This window comes from Varanus komodoensis, unplaced genomic scaffold, assembly GCF_004798865.1.
Source record: "Varanus komodoensis strain SLA01 unplaced genomic scaffold, ASM479886v1 scaffold7_1, whole genome shotgun sequence".
NCBI lineage: Eukaryota > Metazoa > Chordata > Lepidosauria > Squamata > Varanidae > Varanus > Varanus komodoensis.
The window spans coordinates 6,723,524-6,747,710 of NW_025336479.1; the positions used below are offsets into that span (position 1 = coordinate 6,723,524).

The following is a 24,187-nucleotide window of genomic DNA, read 5'->3' on the forward strand; positions in this document are numbered from 1 at the left end:
GGCTTAAAGAGGTCCCTCTACTAAGTCTTCCCTCCCTGTTCACTTAAGTGCTGTGACACTGAGTGGCTATTAGGTGGCTGTATATTCCTCCAGCTTCAAATGGCATATGCATCTCCCAACAGCTCCATGAGAGGCCTTGGGACACTATCATCTAGCAATGTCAGTGATACTGAGCAGAAATAGACATCTGGTGTGACCTGCATTAAGGGAAGGAACTTGGACTTTTAGGCTGTAGCAAAATGGCAGCATCAGAAGGAGCACTCTGTATCATGCACAAGTGCTCTTCACCCACATCATTTGGAATAGGCTTCCCTATTTCAATGAAGAAGATGTAGCACAAGCTGCTATCAATGTACCTGGTGTACATTGTTGTTGAGACAAGCTTCACATAGACATGTGCCTGCCTAGAGAGATGTTCAGGATGCCATGAAACAGCCCCTTATCCAAAGCAAGGAATGCCACTAGGGAGGAAAAGGAAAGCAAAAAAAACAGCTAATTACTACTACTTCTTTGCTTTGTTTTATGTTGTTTAAATGGGATTCTCCAGAGCTACCTTGTGACCCTGTCTACCCGATGCTAAGCAGGGCTAAGAGGTAGCCCTAGTAGAGCAACTAAATTTGATTGACCACAGCTTCGAACACCTAAAGACCCTATGAAGTGGGGAGAGGGGATAGTGTAGTGTATAACCTGCAGTCATGTTTGCCTGCAAACTGTGGTGTCACCCTTAAAAGGTAATATACATTCCCTGCAATCAATCGCAAAGAATTTTCAGCCTCAATTTTCCCTTTGAGGCAGGTTTCATTAACATTAGTTTTTCCACTTCAGTCATTTTTAAAGTGCTGACTTTTGTTTACACAAGAAATTTAAGAATTTAGTTAAGCAGTACATGAGAAACAAAGCCTTCCTGGTACGGTTGAGGTCTGTTATGAAAGATCAAATGCAGTGCTGTTTCAAAACATCAATATTATTTTCTGCAACTGTCTTATTCAAATCAGATTGGCAAAGAAGTAGTTCTCTATAAAGTTCAACCAGCTGTATCTTTTTTTAAATGATGTTGGATTTTATTTTATGTTTATTTTTTCCACTAATTGGCACAATAGGAAAGTGAACCAAAAGAAGGAAGAGGCAGGAGGGAGGAAAGAAGAAGTCGACAAGAAAGCGAACCTCTACCACCCACCAAAAGCTTTTATTTCTTCCCAATTAAATTGAAGAATGGGTCAGCAATCATTGTTTGGCAGATTGGTTTTTCTTTTCTCCCATAAATTTCTTATATGTATCAATTTACATGCTTAAAATTACAAATTCTAAGTAAGTCTTTGTATTAACCTGTTGCAGCAAGAAACAATAAAGGTCCTTTTGGCACTTATTATTAAAAGTTATTAGTTATTAGTTATAAAAGTTATTAGTTTTTGTGGAGTGAAGCCTATTCCTTCTGGTGTACTTTCTCACTTTCTCGTGGATTGCAAGCTCTGTGCCAGAGAAGGATTTTCTAGGAAATAAACCTGAAAACCTTCCTTACATGTTATTATTTTATGTAATAGAAGTATGATCAATATCCTGCAGGGCAAAGTAGACTCAAGCAGTTACCAATGGTGCTATGTTAAAATGAGAGAGGCCAGCACAAACACTGATGCCAGAGTCTTATGATTTTCGTATTTGCTAAAATGTTCTTTCCCATCATCTCCCACAGTAAAATCTCTATTGAACAGACTTACATGGTGCATAGCTTTTTATTTAAGTACTCTAGAAGACATGGTAAAATTCAGCTTACGTAAAAAGTTCTAGGCTATATCACAATATACATTCAAAAGGGAAATACAACAGTATACATATGGTTACTTTTCTAGTTAATCTGAAATGATAAAGGGTAATTTGGGAATGGAGTTTAAGAACCAGTTTAGATGTTACAAAGTAAAATTAGGCACTTCTTTGTTCCCTACTTTGTCATATTTGAATCATCTCTTGGAAATATTTAGTACAGCATTATGAATTCCATCCTTTCCAAAAATGGATGATGTAATATTTTGATAAATAATTGTAAACCATCTAGAGAGCCCTGTGGACTATGGGGCAGTTTATAAATGTAATAAATTATAATTTGACTTGTTCAATTTTCTTCACATTTTTGAAAATTTTTGTCATGCATATGTACATGTGTAGATACTCTTTCACAAAAGAAAACACAACTGAAGTGCACAGTATTTTAACCTCCTCTATTAGTATTACTCTGGTCCTGAAACATTATTTTTAAAGTTATCCCTAAATATTAAAAATGAAGGAATCACTTGTCAGCATAGCATGCTACATCCATTTTCAACTAAAGAAGCCAATGGACCACATGTCAGCTGGGAGAAAAACCTGCTCCAATCTCTAACTCTCTCTTCAGGCAGCAGTGGCAGCGGGGGGGGGGGGGGGTAGTTTGTCTCAATAGCATCATGAACTACAGCCTTTTAACCTTCTTCCATGAAAGTAAACGACTGCTGTTCATTTATACAAGAAAAAAGCAGGTGCAGTTTTCTTCCTTAAAATTAAACCATATAATTATTGCCTCTAGAGCTGTAAGCTTTCAATCAGTGCCAATCAGCTGAGTAGGTTTTTGGAGCCTCTCAATGAATAGCTAATTGACCACAGACAAATGACAATTATTGCTTATTGCATTGAGTATGCTGATCAGCTCAACTTCAGCTACATACTCTACCAATCTGGACTACGTAATGGGATGGAAGTGAATTGTCTTCATAGTGTTGATCTAGCGCTGCTCCTTATTTCCACACTAGGTCTAGCTAAGCCCTGTGTACTCAACATGATGAAGGGAAGAGCTGTAATTCAGAGGTAAAGCACATACTTTGTATGCAGAAGGTCCCAGGTCTAATCCCTGGTATCCTGAGGTAGAACTAAGAAAGAATCTTGCCTGAAACCATGCAGGGTCACTGTATGTCAGTGTCAATAGTGCTGGCTAAATGGCCAACAGCCTGCCTCAGTGTAGAGCAGCTTCCTGTGTTCCTAGAGTTTAGTCCATCATTAGCAGTCCCACCACAGCGCTCAGACCACAACAGCCTTGCCATATTCACATTTGCTTGTGGAGGTAGATAATTTCTTGTGACCTTTTGTTGTGCTTTATTAAGTGTCATAGCAACAGTAGCTGCAGATACAGAGACAGTCAAATATGAACCTAAATTGGGAACACTGATGTTTTCAGTTACGGGCCTAGTTGATTCAGTCTCTAAGGAAGTCAGTAAGGCAAATATTTAAAAAGCAGCTTAAAATTTTGCATACAATTTTCAGAAATAGGTTGTTTTCCTAAGCTGAACCTTTATGTTATACTGCAACATACCATAGTTAAACACCCCAAGACAGTTATTTGGTAATTAACTTTTGCTTAGGAGTGTCTTGAGTCATGTATGCAGAGCACCACTAAACAAGCCATAATTAACCTTAGCAACCACTGAAACACCTACAATATACTAAAAGTATTCATTAATTTCTCCCTACTGATGATCATCTTTGAGAACAGTCAAACATGGGCAAAAGAACCCTAGGGCTTAAAACTCATCATGCAAATATGTTTGTTGATTTTATCCTGGCTCAGCTGATTATTTTCTGGTTGTGTGCAAATGGAATGAATGTGCATAAGTAGGAGATACTGTGCCAGTGTCTGCCAAAATAATATTTTCCAAAAAAACCCAACGAACTAATGATTCAGCTTAAAATTTTTCTCCAGTACAGCCTGTACTGATTGCATGGACCCACCCCCAGCTTTCCCACAACCATCGAAGAAAAAAAGTACAAGATGCCCCTCAACTATGAAGCATGCTATGACAGAAGACTCCTGCTGTAAAGTCAACGGGAGAGTCTTTAATGCCCACGGTGTTTGGAACCTTTCATGGAATGCCAGAAAAAGCAAGTGTCCACCCTGAAAGGAAAATTCCTCGAGTGTGAAGTTCTGGCATAGAGCCAACCACTGTGTTTACACATTTGAAACAGATTATTCCACCTTTCAGTAACATGAAAGCCTCCTTCATTTTTGAAAAATACCATAGGACACAACACTGTTCTTTTCAGAAAACAATTAAGATACGTGCAGGGATTTTGGCAATCTCAGTAAAATGGTGAAGGCAGGGAGAGGAAATTTAGCACTTTATGACACCGCATGACCGAGGACAATCTTCTCCCTCAGACTAAGAACCACAAAGACTCCATTCCGAAGGAAAAAACACAATATATCAAAGTTGATTGGTGTTAACTCTTTTCAAGCGTTTACGCAAAACATCATTAAAAAGGGTATCACAAAACAAAAACACAAGAACGTGGTTTGTAGACCAGAAAGGCAACAACCAAAACTATGGTATTACTTACTCAAAGGAAAAGGAAATGGTAAGCTGACAATGTAGGTTGATGAGAATAAACTGTACTAAATTTCATCTTCAGCTCTTGACAGGTAACTGATTAGTAGATAAGATATATTTAATGCCTATTGTGTATATCTTATCTTTAGCAAGCCTATAGATAGATCCAGACAAAATTAACATTTAAATAGACTATACAGTATATATAAAATTAGCCAAATTAATTTAGACTCGGGTGGGTATCTTATTTCTAATAACAAATGACTAGATATTTAAAAAGTACAAGGAACTAGTTATTTTTAAAGGAACTTATTCATGAAACGAGGATTATAAAATATCTGGAGTAACTTAATACAACCTTTAAGAGAAAATCACAATTCAAAATTACCTTGATAACTTTAAAAACTCACCTACAGAAAAGAAATGAAATTCACAGGTAGCAACTATTGAAAAGAATAGCATGCACAAACTGGGAAACATCTGAAAACCAGCTGCTCTGCAAAACGGATTTTGAATTATTAGATTAGCATTACAGCAAAATGCTACTGGTTTTAAAATAAGCTCAAAAGGCCTACCATATATTCTCCAGACTTGTTTTTCATGATCTCTAAGTACTTAGCTCTATAGTTCTTCACAATGTCCCACAGAATGGGTCCTCATACTATGGCCCACAGGCTGGATATGGCCCACCATGCTCATTTATCTGGCCTGCCTCAGAGCTTTTGCACTTGCTTGGAGAGAACGATCTCCGAGCAAGTCCAAAAGCTCTGAGCCAGCGCAGAAGTTCCTTGAAACTGAGCAGAGCGCCGGCGCATGGGCCAAATTGTAATAGCTCAACTGCCTGTGTGCCGACCCCCCCCCCCCGCCGCCCATTGCATGCATATACGGAGTGGAAATACAGAATGAGAAACATAAGAGAGGAGGAAGAGAGACAGACAGATGAAGATACTAAAAAAGGACTTAAGGTAAGAAAAATATAACTTTTTAAATCCATTTTTAAGTATGTGAGCCATGTCTCCAGGCTGTGGGCCAAACCTGGGGCAGCCACTTGGCATAGGCAGCAGTTTGCCCATAGAAGGCCACAGTGGAGCTGTGGGAGCCACAGCCTTCTATGGGCAAGCCGTCGTCGTCGAGCAGCTGCCATGCTTCCCCCCACGGCAGGGAGAGGCAGGAGGCGCCCTGCTCGGCCAGCCGTGGCCCCATCCCTCGCCTCCCCTCACCTCGGAAAGAAGCCCTTACCTCAGAGCCACCCTGCGCTCACCTCTCCAGCCTCCTGTTCCCGCTCCCTCAGAAGCAGGGCGGTGGCAAGAACTATAATTTCCATGATGCCCAACCAGCATGGTCAATGGAAGTTGTAGTCCAACTCATCTGGACAGTACCAGTTTTGGCAAGTTTGCACTTAAAATGTGGTAGTCATTAGCTCTGCATCCAAATACAGCCATTGTGTATTGTGGGAATTGTTCTGGGTTGACTTGCTTCAAATATTAAGAGTGGCATTAGCAGTATTTATCCTTAGTATTTTTGCTTCACTCTTTGTAAATGCCAGTTGCAGTCATCAGCTGCATTATGCAAAATACTATATTTAGTGCCTTGGTTGTGTTGTAGCTATGTCCCTTGAATATGCACATGTTCTTCCCCACCTCATCTTAGGCTTCTGCTACAGTCTGAGAAAGTGGAGCAAACATTTTTATTTTTTTTACATTTTAATTAAAATTTAAATTAATTTTAATGTTAATTAATTTTTAATGTGCAGTGTTCATAGGAATTCATTCATATTTTTTCAAACTATAGTCCGGGCCCCCAACAGTCTGAGGGACAGTGGACTGGCCCCGTTTAAAACGTCTGAGGACCCCTGTCCCACAGTGATGCAGTGTCACTGCAGGGCACCATGAGCAATTAAAATTTAACCACGCCATGCCTATCAGAGGCACACCAGCACCAAGGCATTCATTTTACTATTAAAACAAAACACCCTCCTACACTGCTTTATGTTTGAAAGGGGTGGATATGTGGATGATCATGCTACTATATCTGGTTTGCTCCTAAGTATCCAAATGGAGATACTTCCCCAGGAAGTAAAAACACACATTAACCATACACACTCACTGCTCAACCCAAGCAACATTAAGGAACAGAGCTGAAAAACGAACAAAAAAGGCTCTTATACTTTGTACCCTGGAAGTTTCTTGGCAAATAAACTTATTAGACATCAAACCCAACCCAGCAGGAAGAGGATGTTGGCAAGCCATCACTCTAAAGAAAACCTCAGGCTTTTTTAAAAATCGTAATATGAGGGAGGCTGAGACCTAGAAACAAGTATGTGAGGGAAATCACATTGATCTGAGAAGTCTGACAACATCCAGTTTTACATAGTCAAATAGAGAAGTGGAGTACTGGAAAAGTTGCTAATAGTGAGCCAAAAAGAGGAATTAACAAACTGAATTTTAAGCTTTATCGCCTCTCTTCCTAGAACTAGACTCCAGTTGTCACACAACACTGCTTTCTGCTTTTATTGGCTCAGCTCCTTCCAGCAAAGTCAAAACTTTGAAAAGAAATTAGAAGTTTGCTATTCTATTGTTAGCCCAAAAAAGGTCTACAAGCACAAATCTATGCAGGCATTATTTCTTAATAATTTCTTACTGTATCATCATAAAAGATTTGAAAAGTGGTATTTTGTGGCAGGTGGACTAGAAAGAGGAAATCCTTTTGTGCATTTCTGTATTTGTTACATAGTGTACAGTAACTGGCGTGGTGCCTGTGCCACAAACAAAATCTTAATTAATCTAGTTTACAATAAGTACTGTGCATGAGTGTGGCCAAACCCAAGCACAGAACTCTGTGTTAATACAAACTGCTCTATTTTAGTCCTTAACTGCCAGTGGAATAGGAATGAAGCAGTGTGCCCGTTTACCAGAAAACTGTATCACAAAACAGAACAAACCCCCTGCAGTCTTAAAATTCATTGTATCTTAAAGTTGGCCTTGAATTCTCCGCAGCTGGCAGAAAGAAGAACAAACATTACTACATGCAGAGCACTGACACCCACAGCACTGAGCAGGCTGATCTCATGTGCCTGCATAATACTGCAATCCCTGATGGCATTTTCATCTTGGGAAACCCAAAGAGTCTGTTAACTGTGAACCATTGAGGGCCTTATTCATAAGAGACTTTTATTCTGAGAAATGCCTGAAAGCACAGCTTGTGCTCTTCCTATGGAAAGAACCCTGCCATTTTCTACAGATTTATCACATACACGTCCCCAAAACATTTTACTTTCAGTATCTATTTAAATCCAAGACAAGGCTAGAGAAAACAGAAAAGAATACAGAACAAAATTCCTGATTGTAATACTACACATTCTCACACCATACCAACTCTAATATCCTGTTGTTGTTATCAATGTCTATCTTTTAAATAAGAACTGGATCATCTAATGCTTTGACCCTGATCTTCAAATTCAGAGGCCAACTGGTAAAGCACATGCATAACTGTAATATCGGATGGATGCATGCATATATCACTTAATTTTTTTCCTTATATTTACTATCAGACCACTGGTTAAACAGATTTGGAGCATAAAGTCCCCATGGGCTTTACTCAGTGTGCACTTTCCCAAACAAAAAGCAAAACAAAAACCCAGCACTTGAGTCAGGGATGCTAGTGATGTCCAATGTGTATGACATGAGATTTGCATTTTATCTGTCCCTTTATTTTGGCTAAGATGAACAACATGGAAGACATAATGTAGAACAGCTGATGTTCATTAAAGGTTTCCTAGAAACTAAATAGTACGAAGAAGAACATTGAAAATTCAAACAAAAGAAGTATATGCAAAGTTATTAAGAAACAATTGTATATTTTCCTTTCATTAAGGAAACTAAAAGAAACATTTCATTTAAAAGAAAATCAAAAATACTATTTCTATTCTTCCTATAAGGGAAACTCAACATAAATTATCTTAGAATAATTTATGTATATAAAATATTAATACCCTAATATAGCTATGTTACATTCTCTTATAAGCTTAGGTTTTACTAAATTTCTTTAGATTCAAGCAGCAAAGCAATTCATATGTTCTGGTGTTCTGTCATTTGTTTTATTTTGAAATATACAGTTTCCTGTAAGTAAAATACAAATTCTAGCAGATGTGTAAGAAAAAGATGTATGTTCATCAAGTGCCACAAAGTAGCTACTGTTAAAAGACTCCTTGAGAATAAATTAACTTCACATGCAAATGAAAGTCCCATCCATCCCATGTAGCTTCCTGTTCTCCAGAGTATTAGACAATTTAAAACTGGCACTCTGTTGATTTTTTTCCATTGCATATTTTAGACTCTGTCTTATTCAACTTTACTTTTATAAAAAAATACTATATTCAAAAGCAAGCAAATATTATTGAAGTAGACATCCATTCCACACTGTACAATATTATTTTGGTGTAACAATCTTACAGGTGTTCTACAGATAATGCATCATGCAAGCATACCTCCCTTACTAATGTCACAATTATTGATGTTAACTGACAGCTAAGTTCTATAATGCCTGAATTCTATGAAATAATTATTTGCAATGAAAATAATTAAGGGGAACTGCATATTCTTGATTCTACTTGCCTGTATTTCTCCCTTATGTCCCTTCCTCTTGCCAGTAGACAAGCTATGCCATGTAGTACTTTCTCTTTAAGGATTACTGATACTTTAAAGCTAAGTATATACCATGTGGGCAGTTCCATATTAGCCAATTCCAGTTGTATATGCAAAAAGTCTACCACCAAGTCACCCATTATTAAAACTCATAGATTACAGACAATATATTGTTTAAGTATGGAGAAGAACCTCTCCTCTAATCAACAGAGTTCACATGCCTGCGATTAGTATCCATCTGTTGCCCAGTCTATTAACAGAGTTTTGGTCATGCACAATGAACTTTTTTCCATTAAATTTTATTAACTGTTTTACATAGAAATATACTCTGGTCAGAGATTGGCCATTCCGTTGCGATATTGTTACTATATGGTGATGTATCATATTTTAGTCACCATGCAGCCACAATTGTTCCATATGGTAAACATGTTGTTGTGGAAATCCAGACATTTATTTATGTATGTATGTATTACATAGCCTGAGGCAGTGGTGGTGAACCTATGGCACATGTGCCACAGCAGGCACGCAGAGCCCTCTCTGTCAGCACGCGAGTCAAGTCACCCCAGGATTGCCCCAGCAGCCAAACATCAGATAACAGTGTACATAGGGGCCATGAGCATGCTCAGAAAGGAGTAGTGGTGTCAGGTGATGACATCACAAACCATGCCTCATTAGCCACAACCCGTCCAGGCTTTTGCATGGTCAGTTCACTGCTGGCTGTGAGTTGTTTTTTCTAAACTAAAACCTCAGTTTTCATGTTTTATTGTAGTGTTGGCACTTTGCAATACTACAATAAGTGGGTTTTGGGTTGCAGTTTGGGCACTCGGTCCCTATAAGCTTCACCATCACTGGCCTGAGGGCTCTGACTGACTCACAATGAAGCTAAAAACAATCAGCATAAATCCATAAAATGGAATAAAACTAGAAAATCTACTAATATACAACAAGAAATCCAATTATTATAATATGCAAGACAGGAGAACATAATATACAGAGCAAGCAGCACTAACATAATGATAATAAAATCAAAACATATTTAAAACCAGGTTCTGTTGGTGGGTGATTCGAGTTCCTGGTTAGGTGGACTGGGCCCTGCCCTGGACGGGGTTGCACTCCCTCTAAAGGACAGGGTCCGCAGCTTGGGAGTGCTCCTCGACCCGAAGCTGTCCTTGGAAGCCCAAATGACGGAGGTGGCGAGGAGCACTTTCCTTCAGCTTCGGCTAATCTATCAGCTGCGTCCCTACCTGGAGGCAGATTGCCTAGCAACAGTAACACACGCACTGGTTCCTTCCCGGTTGGATTTCTGTAATGCATTTTACGTGGGGCTGCCCTTGAAGACAGTTCGGATACTTCAGATGGTACAAAATAGAGCTGCCAGGATGCTGTCGGGGACTGGGCGTTATTATCATATAACCCTAGTCCTCTATCAGCCCCACTGGCTTCCCATCGAAGTCCAGGCTCAATTCAAGGTGCGGGTTATTACCTATAAAGCCCTAAACGGCTTGGGACCAGGATACCTAAAGGAATGCCTTTTTCCCCATTTGCCCTCCCGCCCCAAGATCGGCAACCGAAGCCCTCCTCCAGGAACCCTCTGTGAAAGACCGGGGTTTTCTGCAGGGGGGGGGGGGGGGGCTTTTCTGCAGTGGTGCCCCGACTATGGAATGTGCTCCCCAGAGAGGTCCGACTGGTGCCGTCACTGTATGTTTTTCAGCACCAGGTCAAGACCTTTTTATTTAATCAATATTTTAATATGTTTTAATGTAAATTGGATTTTATTGTATTTTATTAATTGCGGCCAGCGTAGAATAGTCAATTTATCTATTTTATTCTGATTTATGTTGTAAGCCATTCAGAGACGCAAGTAATAGGCAGTATACAAATTTTATAAACAAACAAACAAACAAAACCAGGTGTTAAATAGAAACGTCTTAACCTGGTGGTAGAAGCTAAGTAGCAAGGGTGCCAAGCACACCTTCTTAGGAAGACTATTCCACAAGTGAAAGACAATAAAGAAAAGGTCCTTCTCCTCAATATATCCTCCCTTTTTCCACTAGAGGGTTTTTCAAGGAGAAGGGACTCCATTGAAGATCTTAGTGGTCTGGTAGGCATGTACAGAGACAGGCATTCTTTCAGCTATTCCAGCCCCAAGCCTTTTAGGACTTTATATGTTAATGTGAGCACTCTGAATTAGGTCCTGGCAACAACAGGCAGCCAGTGTAGCTGGTGGAGGACCTGCAAGATGTGCTGTCTAGGACTGGTCCTAGTTAACAGTTGTGCTGCTCTGTTTTGAATTAGCTGGCATGTCCAGACCATCTTCAAAGGCAGCCCCACAAAGAGTGCATTACAGTAATCCAGGTTACCAGCACGTTGATAACTGTGGCAAGGCTCTGCTACAGCTATGGGTAGTATAGAAGGTAGAACTGCAACAGCAAGTTGAGTCAGAAGAACAGAATTCAAAGCATGAATCCTCAAACTACGGCCCAGGGGCCAGATCCAGCCCGCCATGCCCATTTATCCGGCCCGTCATGCCAATTTGGACCTGCCATACCCACACACACCACCGCCCACCTTGCCCATGGGGAGGCAGCGGTTTGCTTGCTCCAAGCGAGCAAGCCACTGCCTCGTGCGCCTGCCTTACGGCACGTGCCCACCCCTGCCTCGCCTTGCCGCACGCGCCTGAGCCTTGCTTTGCCTCGCTGCACACGCCCACACCTTGCCTCGCCTCCCCTCGCACCCCGCCCCCGCCTCAGCACATGCACCTGCATGCGCCGCCCCTGCCCACTCGCCGACCCGTGCACACTGCTGGCACCATCTTTCCAGCCCGTGCCCAACACTGGCACCTTTTAACTGGCCCCCTGGTGAAAAAGTTTGAGGACCCCTGATCCAGACAGAAGGAAAAATGAGGAAGAAACTCCCTGAAAATGGTGACAGATGAAGAACTAGATCTAGAAGACACTCTGCACCAGTGGAAGTAGTGGAACTCCCCAAATGGTTTCATTTACTTGAGGATGACACTGGGGGGCAGCCTGCTATGGCCAACCAAGTAGTAGTAACGATATCAAGGCTTGCAAGAACAAGAGGAGAGTGTTAGTTAGGAGATTTGCATTCTGGGACAATGGGCGACACTTCCTGGAATATGGACTGCAGGCAAAGAATAGGTTGCAGCTTACAAGAACTGGAAAGAATTTGTTTGGCCGCAGCTTATCAAGATGTCCTTGAACTGAATCCTACAGGGGAAAGAGAAGTGCACCTGGGAGTAACTACAGAAAAAGGCTTATGCACCACCACAGTAAGAGCAGTTCCAACAGTGTCCAATAATAGTCTTCCCAAAAATGTAGAAAGAAAGCTAGCACATTGTCTTCAATGTTTATATACTAATGCCCAGAGTATGGTAGACAAACAGCATGAACTTAAAATCTACAAGTGAATGAATACAACTAGAAGGGTATTAACTGAAACTTGGTGGAATGACTGCCATGATTGGAATTCAACAACTGAACAGAATAAGAAAATATGAAACAGAAAGGGAGGCAGAGTCATACAATGCATTAAAGATACATATCTCTGCACAGAAATACAGGAGGATGAGCTCAGTAGCCCCATCAAGATCATCTGGATTAATGTAAATACAGTAAGGAACAAAAGGAACCCAGTGGTTAGAGTTTATTACCAACCACCCAGTCAAGGAGAAGACGAGGATGAAACTTTTGAAAAGCAAATTGCTAGTGTTTCAAGGAGGCACAATGTTGTCATTATGGGTGACTTCAATTTCCTCAATATCTTGTTGGGAGACACATTCTGCTAAACACCACCCTCCAAGAGATTCCTAATATGTGTTGCTGAGAACTTCCTCCAACAGAAAATGGAGGAAGAAACAGCAGGAACTTGACTTGATACAAACCAACAGGGAACACAGTAGAAAAACTGGCAACTATAGGAACTCTGGGCAAAAGTGACCATGCCATACTTAAATTCTTGATTCTAAAGAAAGTAAAAGCCAAATGTAGCCAAACATGTACCCTCAATTTCAAGAAAGCCATTTTTAGTAAAGTCCCATGGCAAGTGACTGTAATGAGAAAAGGAGTCCAAGATGGGTAGGAATTTTATACAAAGGAAATACTAAAGGCACATTTACAAACAATTCCAACAAGTGATAAAAGACAACAGAAGAAGCTTATGTGGCTTCACACACAGTTTAGAGATGATCCAAAAACCCCCCAAAAAGGAACATGAATAGGAAGTGGAACACAGGCCAGGCTACAAAGGAAGAATATAGGCAGCTTAGCATGGAATTGCAGGAATGGCATCAGGAAGCTAAAGCCAGAACTGAGGTTAGTGAGGGGTGCTAAACCCCCACCCCCCAAAAAAAGCCTTCCTCAGATATGTTCAAAGTAAAAGACAGGAAAGAAATGGGAGAATTAACTGCTCAAAGTGGGTGGCAAATGATAACAGATAACAAAGAAAAGGCATAAGTGTTAAATTCCTACTTTGCCTCAGTCTTCTCCCAAAAGAAGATCTATGACCTTCCTGATAAAGCAGTAGTACAAGCCAAATGATCAAGATGGCAGCTCAAGATTGTTAGGTAAATTGTCAAAGATCATCTGATTGGAATGAATGCGTTCAAATCTCCAGGGCCTGATGAACTTCTTCCTAAAGTCATAAAGGAGCTGACAGAAGAACTCTCAGAACCAATATCTATTATCTCTGAGAAATCATGGAGGACAGGGGAAATGCTAGATGACTGGCGAAGGGCTAATACTGGCTCTATCTTCAAGAAAAGAAAAGAAGAACCACCTGGGAACTACAGACTAGTCAATTTAATGTCAATCTCTGGGAAAATTCTGGAGCAGATTATCAAGCAGTCACTCTAAAAACACCTTGAAAACAATGATTAGTAGAAACCAACACAGATTTCTCAAGAACAAATCCTGCCAGACTAATCTAATTTCATTTTTTATTGCATAACTTCCCTAATGAACTGTGGAAATGTTGTGGCCATAATCTCTTTAGATTTTAGCAAAGCTTTTGACAAAAGGCCCAGTGATATCCTGGTTAGCAAACTAAGAGAGAGCTAGATGGAATAACTATCAGGTGGATCCACAGTTGGCTACAAAATCAGACTCAACGTGTTCTCATCAATGGCACCTTCTCAAACATGGGAGAGGTACACAAGTGGTGTACCACAGGGGTCAGTCATTTTTATTAATGATTTAGATCTGGAAGCACAGGGAAAAAGTATCACATTTGCAGCAAATGATACAAAACTGGGTGGGATAGCTAATACCCTGGAAGACAGAAAGAAGATACAGGGTGATCTCAATAGGTTTGCATACTGGACTGAAAAGAAAAGAATGAAATTCAATAGGGACAATGGCCAAGTTCAGCACCTTGAAAAAGAAACCAAAGGCAACGTTACAAGGTGGGGAATACTTGGCTCAACAATACAGTAAGTGAAAAGGATCTTGGAATTATTGTAGATCACAAGCTGAATATGAGTCAACAATGGGTTATGGCTGCAAAAAGGCAAATGCTATTTTAGGCTGCATTAATAGGAGTATCATTTACAAATCACTTGAAGTATTAGTTCCCCCTTACTGGTTAGGCCTTATCTGGAGTACTGTGTCCAATTCTGGACACCACAGTTTAAGAAAGATGCGGACAAGCTAGAAAGCATTCAGAGATGGGCAACAAGGATGATCCAGAGACTGGAAACAAAACCCTATAAGGAGAGATTGAAAGAACTGGGCAAGTTTAGCCTCAAGAAGAGAAGACTGAGAAGAGATATAACAACACTCTACAAAGTACTTGAAAGGCTATCACAAAGGAGGAGGACAGGATCTCCTCTCAATCATCCCAGAATACTGGATATGGAACAATGAGTTCAAATTACAAGAAGCCAAATTCTGACTAGATATCAAGAAAAATGTCCTGTTAGAGCAGTACAACAACGGAACCAATTACCAAGAAAGGTTGCAGGCTCTCCCACACTTGAGCCATTCAAGATGCAGTTCAACAGCCATCTGAGAGGGCTGGTTTAATTTGGTGTGCTGCACTGAGAGGGGGTTGGAACTGATGGCATTCTGGCACCTTCCAATTCTATGATTCTATGAAAAGCATAAAAGCATAAATCATTAGAAGCAACTAACAGAACTCAGGCAAAGAAAGATTATACTGGTACATTCCCGTTAATTTATTTTGAAAATAAAATATCCAAAAGAAGGAAGAATTTTTTTTGGAAACACTAAGCTGTTTTTCAGACTGTAAAGTTATCTGGCCTTTATCAGATCCAAATGGGAAAACATGCCCTTTGCCAATGCCACATATTGTCAGCTAAGTATTTTGGCAAACATAGAAGCACCAAAAAAAAAAAAAAAGATCCCTCCTTTCCTGATTATTCTACAATACAATCTACAAAAACAGTTTAGTATTATAAACCTAACAGTACAGCAGGGCCATGTAGCACTAGTCCATAAGGTCAATAAAGTATCTTATTCTTTTCTAGATTAATTTTGTCTTTTAAACACTTGAGTACTTTATTTTTTCGTGAAGCAAATAAACTGCATACAGCCATAGGAAAGAAGATATATTTCAAATGTTTTCCATAATGTGACAATAGACTATAGAACAGATGAGGTAAGAAACTCCCCTTAAAAAAGCTTATTAATCAAAGAATTTGTATTACTTGTTGTGAAGTTAGTGGGGCACAGTAATACTAAGATGTAGCATAAAGAATTTGCAGATTAAGTTAGATTAAAAAGTGCATCTAAGCTACCACTGGTACTAAAAAGTGCTAACAATCTTGTTTTACAGAACTTAGAGCATGCAAGTAAAGAGGCAAGCTGAACTATGTCGATACAGGTTGAAGTAAATCAAGTCAAGTCAAACAGGTTGGGGTAAAACAAGGTATGACAAGTCAGGACAAGGTTAAGTCAGTTCACACAGGTGTAGGCACAGCCAGGTCCTGGAGAGCAGCAATCACAAGCAGCAATCAGATAGTTCTCACTACACTCTGCTAGCTGAGCTGCAGAAATATATTGCCATAGTAAGTGACTGTAAACATCTGAAGTCTTTCAAAGACTGGCAGAACCCATGGCTGTTTCTGAAGCCATATGCTTCAGCAAGGACTACAATAACCATCACTGGAATCCGGCCATACTGAGAGAGCCATGTCCTCAGGCTAGCAGGGAATAGAAGGGAGTGTGGAGGTCTCCGTTCTTATTTGGGATGGCCTGTGACAGATATTATTCTGAACCTTCCGCATGGGAATATGAGAATCTGGCTACAGAGACATTGCAGAAACCTACTATGATGCAGTTAATTAATTACTGGGAATACAGTACAATGACATACAAACATGAGAATGTTGGTGCTTTTGTTTGAAGAGTTTGGCTGTTTACAGTTATGGTCTTTTGCTTGTTAGCGTTCACACTCTGTAGCCAATATGGCACTTGACTAACATACCGAATCCAGCAAATATTATTTGCTTTCATTTCATTTTTTAAAATGTGCATCCTACCATGTTGTAAAAGAGTAGCTAGAGTGCTTCTCACAATCATACATCAAAATCTTTAAAATAGCACATAATACAGTGAGCTTCGTTTCATTAGAATAAATGAAACGCTTCAGTAGGAAAAAAAAATTCCCGTGTACCAGAAAATACAGAAAACACGACTGCTACTGACAGACCCTGTCCCAATTATTTTGTCTGATCTTTCTCTCATGCCAACTTTTAGGCTGTGAACACATTATGTGACGTACTTTCCCTGGCTAGTCCTGAATCTACTGCTAATCAGTTTTGTTAAGCGATCCTAAGTTTTAGCAGTTTGCCAGAAGAGAATAATCCTGTATCTAAGAAAAAGAAATTATATAGAAGTCTACAAAAATTATCCAGCACACCAGGTATGCAAAGCATGTCTTTAATGCATTCTTCATTTGTGTAAATTCTTTGTTAGTTTAAATACAATTTTAAAAAAGCAAATCTTCAATCTTCCAATATTCCAACTGGTATACTACCACTTACATGAAACTATATATAATGATAGCATCTGGACTTAATCAATATGATAGAAATTCCTTCATGAATACCTCTTCTAGAAAATTAGGTAAACAAACAATTCTCCCCTAAAGAAAAAATGCAAAATATAATTATTTTGTTAAGACTGCTATTAAAGTCAATTGAAGTTAGTCAAATCTCTTAGAGCATAATTTGTGCTTCATTTACACCATCTAGAAAGCTTTGCATACTAAGTCCATTGCACCAGGATATCTCAAAGATAGTAACACAGATTGCCCAGTTTTAATGCATCATAAAGATTACACTGTAATTTTGTATTTTTGTTGTGGTTGTTTGTTGTGGTTTTGTTTTGTTGTGGTTGTGTTGCAGAGGTACATACCTCTAGCCAAATGAAATGAGAACTCTTGAACGGCCAATGTCATGGTCAGTAGGTGACAACATCCACAGACACTGCCAAAGCAAGGCTACAAATTTTTTTTAGAACTTTTCTTTCCATTTGACAGCTGTGAAACTGCAAGCTGTCAACAGAAAAACACTACTGCAAAAGGATCTTCACCCACACAATGCAACGGTGAATGCATCTCCTCCTTTTTCTATGTGATCTTCTAAGTTTTATTGTACTGCCCCAACTGTTCTTAATTTTCTCCACTTTTTCCATTTTCCACAGCCTCTAGGTACTCCAGAAAACTAACATCTACACTCCACACCCCATGCTATTTTGTGTCTGTGTAGAAGGATTTGAAGGTAGAGAAAGGTTGACAATTTTGACTCTTCATTACCTTCAATAGCAGTTTTGATCTACAATAGCAATATTCTGATCTTCAACCCCCCCCCCCCCTTTGGTGAGCACTTTCTTTTTGAGAGCTGTGAAAATAAAGAGGTTTTTTGCTTAAGCAATGTTTTTGACAGGATTATTCTGACATTTCATGAGCAGCTATGCAAAGTGGAGCAGGGCTAAAGATCATAATACTGCTATTGTAAATCAAAACATCACTCTGAAGTTAATGAAGAGCCAACATTCAAGTCCTCCCAAACCTCTAATTTCTCCTACACATACAGAATGGAGTACAAAATTCTCACTAACTCTGTAATCAACAATGGCACACCACTAGCAGTATACAAAACCCAGAGAGGGAATCCATACAGGCTTGTAGGATCACAGTTCAGGCATATTTATTTGTTATCACAACTTCTTTGGGATAATCATTATATACAAACCATAAGACTTATTTAGCTCATCAGGTATTAAGAATGCCCAGAGTCACAGAAGTCACCAAACAGGATTAAGCAGATTTTGAAAATTTTTGTACTATAAGTTAAAACATTTCTAAAAGTAAGCTTCTATGACCACCAATATCACTTCCACTCTTAAACATGGCATGTTAGTTTGTTACCTGTACAAAAGCTTGGTAGTCTGCCATCTTTTATTATCTCATTCTGGCATCAGGTAGTCTCTCTGCTGTCAGATGGGCATCGTTAATTCTCCTATTCAAACCCACCATGCTCTATGGATTGCATTAGAATTGCCTAAATGAGCTGTGTGGGCCTGTTGCAACCATAACAACCAAAATTTTAATCAAAAAGGCATGCAGTGCATCAAGCACAAGGCAGGAAATAAGATGGGACTCTTTGAAATCTAAGTGCTTTGTTTTGGTTCCACTAAGCCAACCTTTAGAGTTAGTAGATTGACAAAAACCGGCTTGCAGTGAGATTGTAATGTCAAAACATAATCATGCTTCCTACCCTCTGTTTTACTTTACAATTTTTCACTGAAGTAACTGTAATATCAGCAGAAATTATAATTTTCACTTTAATTGCCTACCAAATTATCAAACATGACATAACCAGCAGAAAACTAGGAGGTTGTAAGCGTTAGGGGAAAGCAGACAGTTAAGAACAAAATTTTGCATAAGACAGTGGAAAAAGAAAAAAAAAGATATCAGCAGAAAAATAGCAAGACTGACAAAACCAGATATATTTTCAAAATTAGGAAGACAAACAACTGTCAGAATTTTGCAAAACAAGGAAGGAAGTGTCTATAGGGTATAATCTGCAGTGGGAAATTCCAGCAAATCAAGAAAAGCATAAAACATCAAACATATAGAAAGATTGTACTGGTTCACAATAATGCCCGCTCCTCCCAAGTGTAAATGCCTCTATTTCCTTAAACCATAGTTAGTATAAACTGGCATATACTGACACTTCTTCAAGCATAACTAACCCTAAGTAGAGTTAAAGAAATGTTAAGTTTAAATTTAAACCCTAGATTAAATCCTTATCTACAATTTAAATTTCCTTCAAGCATTAGTTAAGGGCAATATTCAATGTACTGGTTTTCCCAACTGTTTCTGTTCTCCAACAGAACCAACTAGGATTTCCTAAAACAATCCCTAGATCTAGCAGAAGTGCTCTTTTCCAGAATGGAATAGGCCAGAGAAAAACTTTTCTTCAAGCTCTACTGCTCTGCCCCATTATGGAAGTGAGCATTTCCACTGGTGGGGAAGAGCAGGGAAAATTCACACCACGAGGGCATGAAATGAAGCAAGGAGTGCATCATCTCAAAGCCTGCTTCCTTAACAACGGTTAAGAATAAAAAGCACTAGCTGTGCTCTGATCCTTAGAGAATAAGGAAGGGATTGTTGTTTTTGCATATCTGCAATAAAAGTCTTACCCACTGCTGTTTCAAGTTTTTGCTAATCTTCAGTAGCCATTCTTACTCATCATCAAAGAGTTCCTGATGCTATAAATCCAGGAAGCATAGCCAAGCTCAACCACAGAGCTGAACCAACTACACACTGTCATGTCCACTATCTTGATCTTGTGTTGTTTAAGAACTGTTCTGTGCTGGACCTCCACATTGCGGAATTTGCCCTCTCTGGCCATTACCCTGTAGCATATTCTTCCCTCTTCTATGACCTGAGTTCTGAACACTGACTAAGCAGTACTCACTTTCACTCCTCCTTACATTTATTCTAACATCCCACAAAGTGGTTCAACTCAACTAATCCCTAGGCCTGGGTTGATTCTTTCCATCATGATCTCCACTCACACTATTAGGATTTTGAGCACATCTGAAATAAATCAGAAATGCTATTTACTCGACAGAAATTCCATACTCATCCCCCTCTTCTGCATCTTTTTATCTAGGACACATTGCCATACCACTGGGGTACATACAAGACTCTCATACATCCCTACACCTATGATCCTATGGTAGGGCCAGACCCAAGACTTCAACTTTCTTACATGCTGCTCAGGAACTCTCCTCTTTTTCAGTGATATTCCTTCATTTACCCTATTTCTTTGGGCCACTTCTCATTCTCCTAATCCTTTTTCCTCTCCACTCTGACTTGCTGGGTGAGATAGCTACTCTGCAGCTCTCATTTAGCCTTCTGCCACACATGTACATATATATGCACACTCTTGATCCTATTTTCTACCAATTGTTTCCACTATCCCCATAGCTGTTATTCTCACACACACACACAAAAAAACAACAACTATCCCCCAGTGTGTGCAAACATGGCACCACTCTCTCCAGAAACTCTCTTGACCTATCCTCAATCTTTAATTATATGAACTTTTTTTCAAGCCTTCTTCTCATTGTATGTTTGTCTATTGCCTCTGATCCTCCCAAACCACCAACTTCTCCCAAGATTCTCCTGCTTTACAACACAATTCCCCCATTTTTCCTTTAATATATCTTCCCTGAATATATCCACAGTGGCACCAAAATTCAGTCTTCTCTCAAATCACTCATCAAACTCCATTTTTGACTTATCTCCCATTCCCAGATGTAACCAAATTTTAAGTATATGCAACTGTGTTGGCCCATGTTCTTTTTTCTCTGTCTATTCTCCATCCTCTCTCCTACTTCACCTAAACAATCTATTTTTGTTATGAAATTATGTAAGCTGTCATGTACACTGGTAGATTGTATAAACATTATTAACAGAAGCAATAAAAATAGCAAGAGGTGGTAGCTACTGAGTTCTAATGTGTTATGTGGCAAATATAGCAATAACATTGATGTCAGAATAAAAATGGCCTGTTTCAGTAAATGCATGTAGCTAGGCCTGGAGAGAAACATACCAGAATTCATCCCACCAAGCATCTGCAGCTTCCTCTTGTGTTCAGCCTGTTATTACTAAGCAAGCCAAGCTGAGAAGTAGTCAATCAACACTTGTGAGGCCTGGTTGCCCAATCATCAACCCTCCATGTCAGTTACAGCACTCCAAAATGTGGCTGCTGATGATGCACAAGAGGCGCAATATTACTGCTTGTGGAGGCTGCTTTCCTGGCAAGCCCCTTGTGACCAGCCTTCTCCAGCATCAGTTGCAGTGGTCAAATGGTAGCTGCTCCTGGAACATGAGAAGGATGCTGCTAGTGGTCAGCAGGGACTACTTTCCTGGCAAGCCCCTCATGTTCAGTCTTCTTTCGCATCAGCTGCAGCTGCTCAAATGACAGCAGCTCCTAGAGTACAAGAGAAATGTTGCTTGCACAGCACATGGGACTCAGTTCCTGGTAAACAGCCCATGACCACTGGGCACACTCACCAGAAACTTAGATTCTGAGCTGCTGCAAAATGAGCCAGAGTGCAAGGAGTCAAGTCCAGGGAATCCAATCCAATGTGCATCCCTACATATAGCACATTTGCACAACAGCAAGCCCCAATCCCAACCTACACATTCAATTGTCACTTCTGAAAGAGACCTGCATTCTAATTTGGTCTACCAGTGACCATAGACTAAAATAGCATAATACAAACTTTCCAAAACCCCACAGGCATGCTATGAAACCATATAGCTATGTGTGACTCATAGCACTGAATAGGACAGTATAGGAAGCAGAAACTAGCAGAACCTTGCAATTTAAACTTCCAGTATTGTTCCAAATAAAGCCAAGACAAATAAATAGTTATTTTGTTGTTGTTAGTTTTACTGTTGTTGTTATTCTTTAATAGCAAGAATTTCAATATAATTCAAACTCTGTAACAGTTGGCATTTGCATTTTCTAACTAGCTCCAGGATGAAGAAAAAGGCAACAGTGTAGAACTGCTCTAAGTTTTTAATACAGATATGAGTTTTGTTTCTTCTTTGATAGCAACCCTATGACTCATTGAAGTTGTTTCCAGAAGTAAGAAAAGCAAAACATTTAGCCCTTTGATTTGAAATATTACAAAAAATCAGTGTATAAAACAGGTGGCTATCATCCTCTAGCCTGGTTTGAATTGATATGTTTCCTAGACAGTTGAAAAAATATTATCTCTGTTCTTCCTCGCTTGACTTCCACACTTGTTAAGAAAAGTTATTAAAATATGAAATTATATGATTTTGCTATTTCTTATAGTTCTATAGACTGGGTGAGCAGATGATTAAAAAACTGCATTGTGGTGCATTTGCTTTGTCATCAGGGATGCTATAAACAAAGGGTAGATTGTGATGTCACTATTCTTGAGTTTCAGATTGCATCTATGTTTGTTTATTTTTATTTACTAGATTTATAATCCTACATTTTAGGGTAAAATCCTCACAGGGTGATTTACAGCAATTAATCCAATATACCAAACAATAAAACAAATCCAGTAAAATGAACAACCAAACAACAGTAACCAAAACATGCAGCCCTATAAGCCACATGGAATGTTTAAAAATGTTTTCACTGATGAGGGGCCATACCATGACTCATGGGGAAGAAGTCCAAATCAGAGAAGCCATCACTGAAAAGGCCTATGATGATGCTTAGGTGAACCAAAGAGACTAACCTCAAAGACTAATCTCAGAGCCTAGGCTAGTTCTTTAAGCCCTTTATTGCAAACATGCGTATCACTGGTCAGTTCACTGGTTCTACGCAACTTTTACTTGTATATAAAGGTTACTGGCCTCTGTTGACCAACTTTACTATAAAAAAATTAAACAAGCACATTTGCCATTTACAAAAACATGTATCTGTTTTTCTACTGAAAATACACAATAAGTTCACACAACATGGTAACTCACACTCAAGGGTTGAGTATGGTTTGAGTGCGGGTTGTGATGGAATCACGGGCTGTTGCTAAAACATGGGTTGCTTTTATCTAAACCTAGCGATAACAACATCCTACAGTTTGTAATTGGGCTGTGAACTGTGGATTGTTCATTGTTAACAAACCATAGCCCATAACTGCAGCTGGGTTCAGACAACGTGAACACTCTCATTTCAACAACTGCCTACAATTAAAGAACAACACACATACTCATACAGCCCTTGAGTATGTGCTATTGTGTTGTGTGAACCCAAGTAATGGCCCAACACACATAGTCACCACTGCTTAAGCAACCCCCACTGGCTTGTTTATGCTGCAGCATGTCTTTACCCACCCGGGCATAGGGCACAGCTTGTCATGTCATCTGGACCCAGGACACATGGCTTGTTTGAGGGGGAAATTGCCTTCAACTAACACGTCATGGGTTCCCTGCGGATTATTTTCCCCTCAAATAAGCCATGTCACCTCAGTTCAGATGACATGACAAGCTACATCCAGGAAAGGCACACACACATACTATGGCTTGAACAAACAGCCCCAGAGATCATGAGAACTGGATCAATGTGATGACTATCAACATTTGGCACACTCTCAATAGACACGGTCAGATAAAACACAGTATGACATTTCAAAACACAATCTTCCACCCAAACTAAAATTAACCAGACTTTCTCTGGAACAACAAAAACAATGCTTCCTATAAGGTACCCTGAAAAGGAAAATCTTAACGAAGTAGCCAGAATTATGAAAATGTATAGTCAGGAAAACAAGTCCTCACAACTGTGGTGTCCCCTCTCTGGGAGTGAAACACAGAAGAAATAAACACTTGCTGAGAAAGTTCTTAAGTATGACAGCAATTCTAAATCAAGCTGTAATCACTACAATATAGAAAAAATGCTGTAAATAAAGGATAGCACTCCTAATGTTATCCTTTCCCTCATCAATAAGCTGAAAAACATTGTTAGATCCATTTGCTTCTGAAGATGAGTTCTCATAATGCACATATTTATTCGGGAAATTCCCAAACTAATCTTGAACACTTGCAAGTAAAATTGGAAAAAAAAACATTGATTCATTGAGCAAGAATAATGATCCCAAATAATGACTTGTGATGGCCAATTTAAAGAAAATATGAAGATGCCAGTATAAAGTCTACTGC

General features: G+C 39.5%; 1 protein-coding gene and 1 long non-coding RNA gene across 5 annotated transcripts in view; one reads left to right on the forward strand and one right to left on the reverse strand.

Moving 5' to 3' along the window:
- B3GNTL1 (UDP-GlcNAc:betaGal beta-1,3-N-acetylglucosaminyltransferase like 1) overlaps nucleotides 1-24,187 on the reverse strand; it is a 251,318-nt gene that overhangs the window by 164,417 nt on the left and 62,714 nt on the right. The gene's annotated exons all lie outside the window — the stretch shown is intronic.
- LOC123035474 lies at nucleotides 5,917-22,450 on the forward strand. Its single transcript, XR_006416962.1, has 3 exons — nucleotides 5,917-6,200; nucleotides 11,077-11,082; nucleotides 22,439-22,450. It is a non-coding gene; the product is annotated as an uncharacterized LOC123035474 (long non-coding RNA).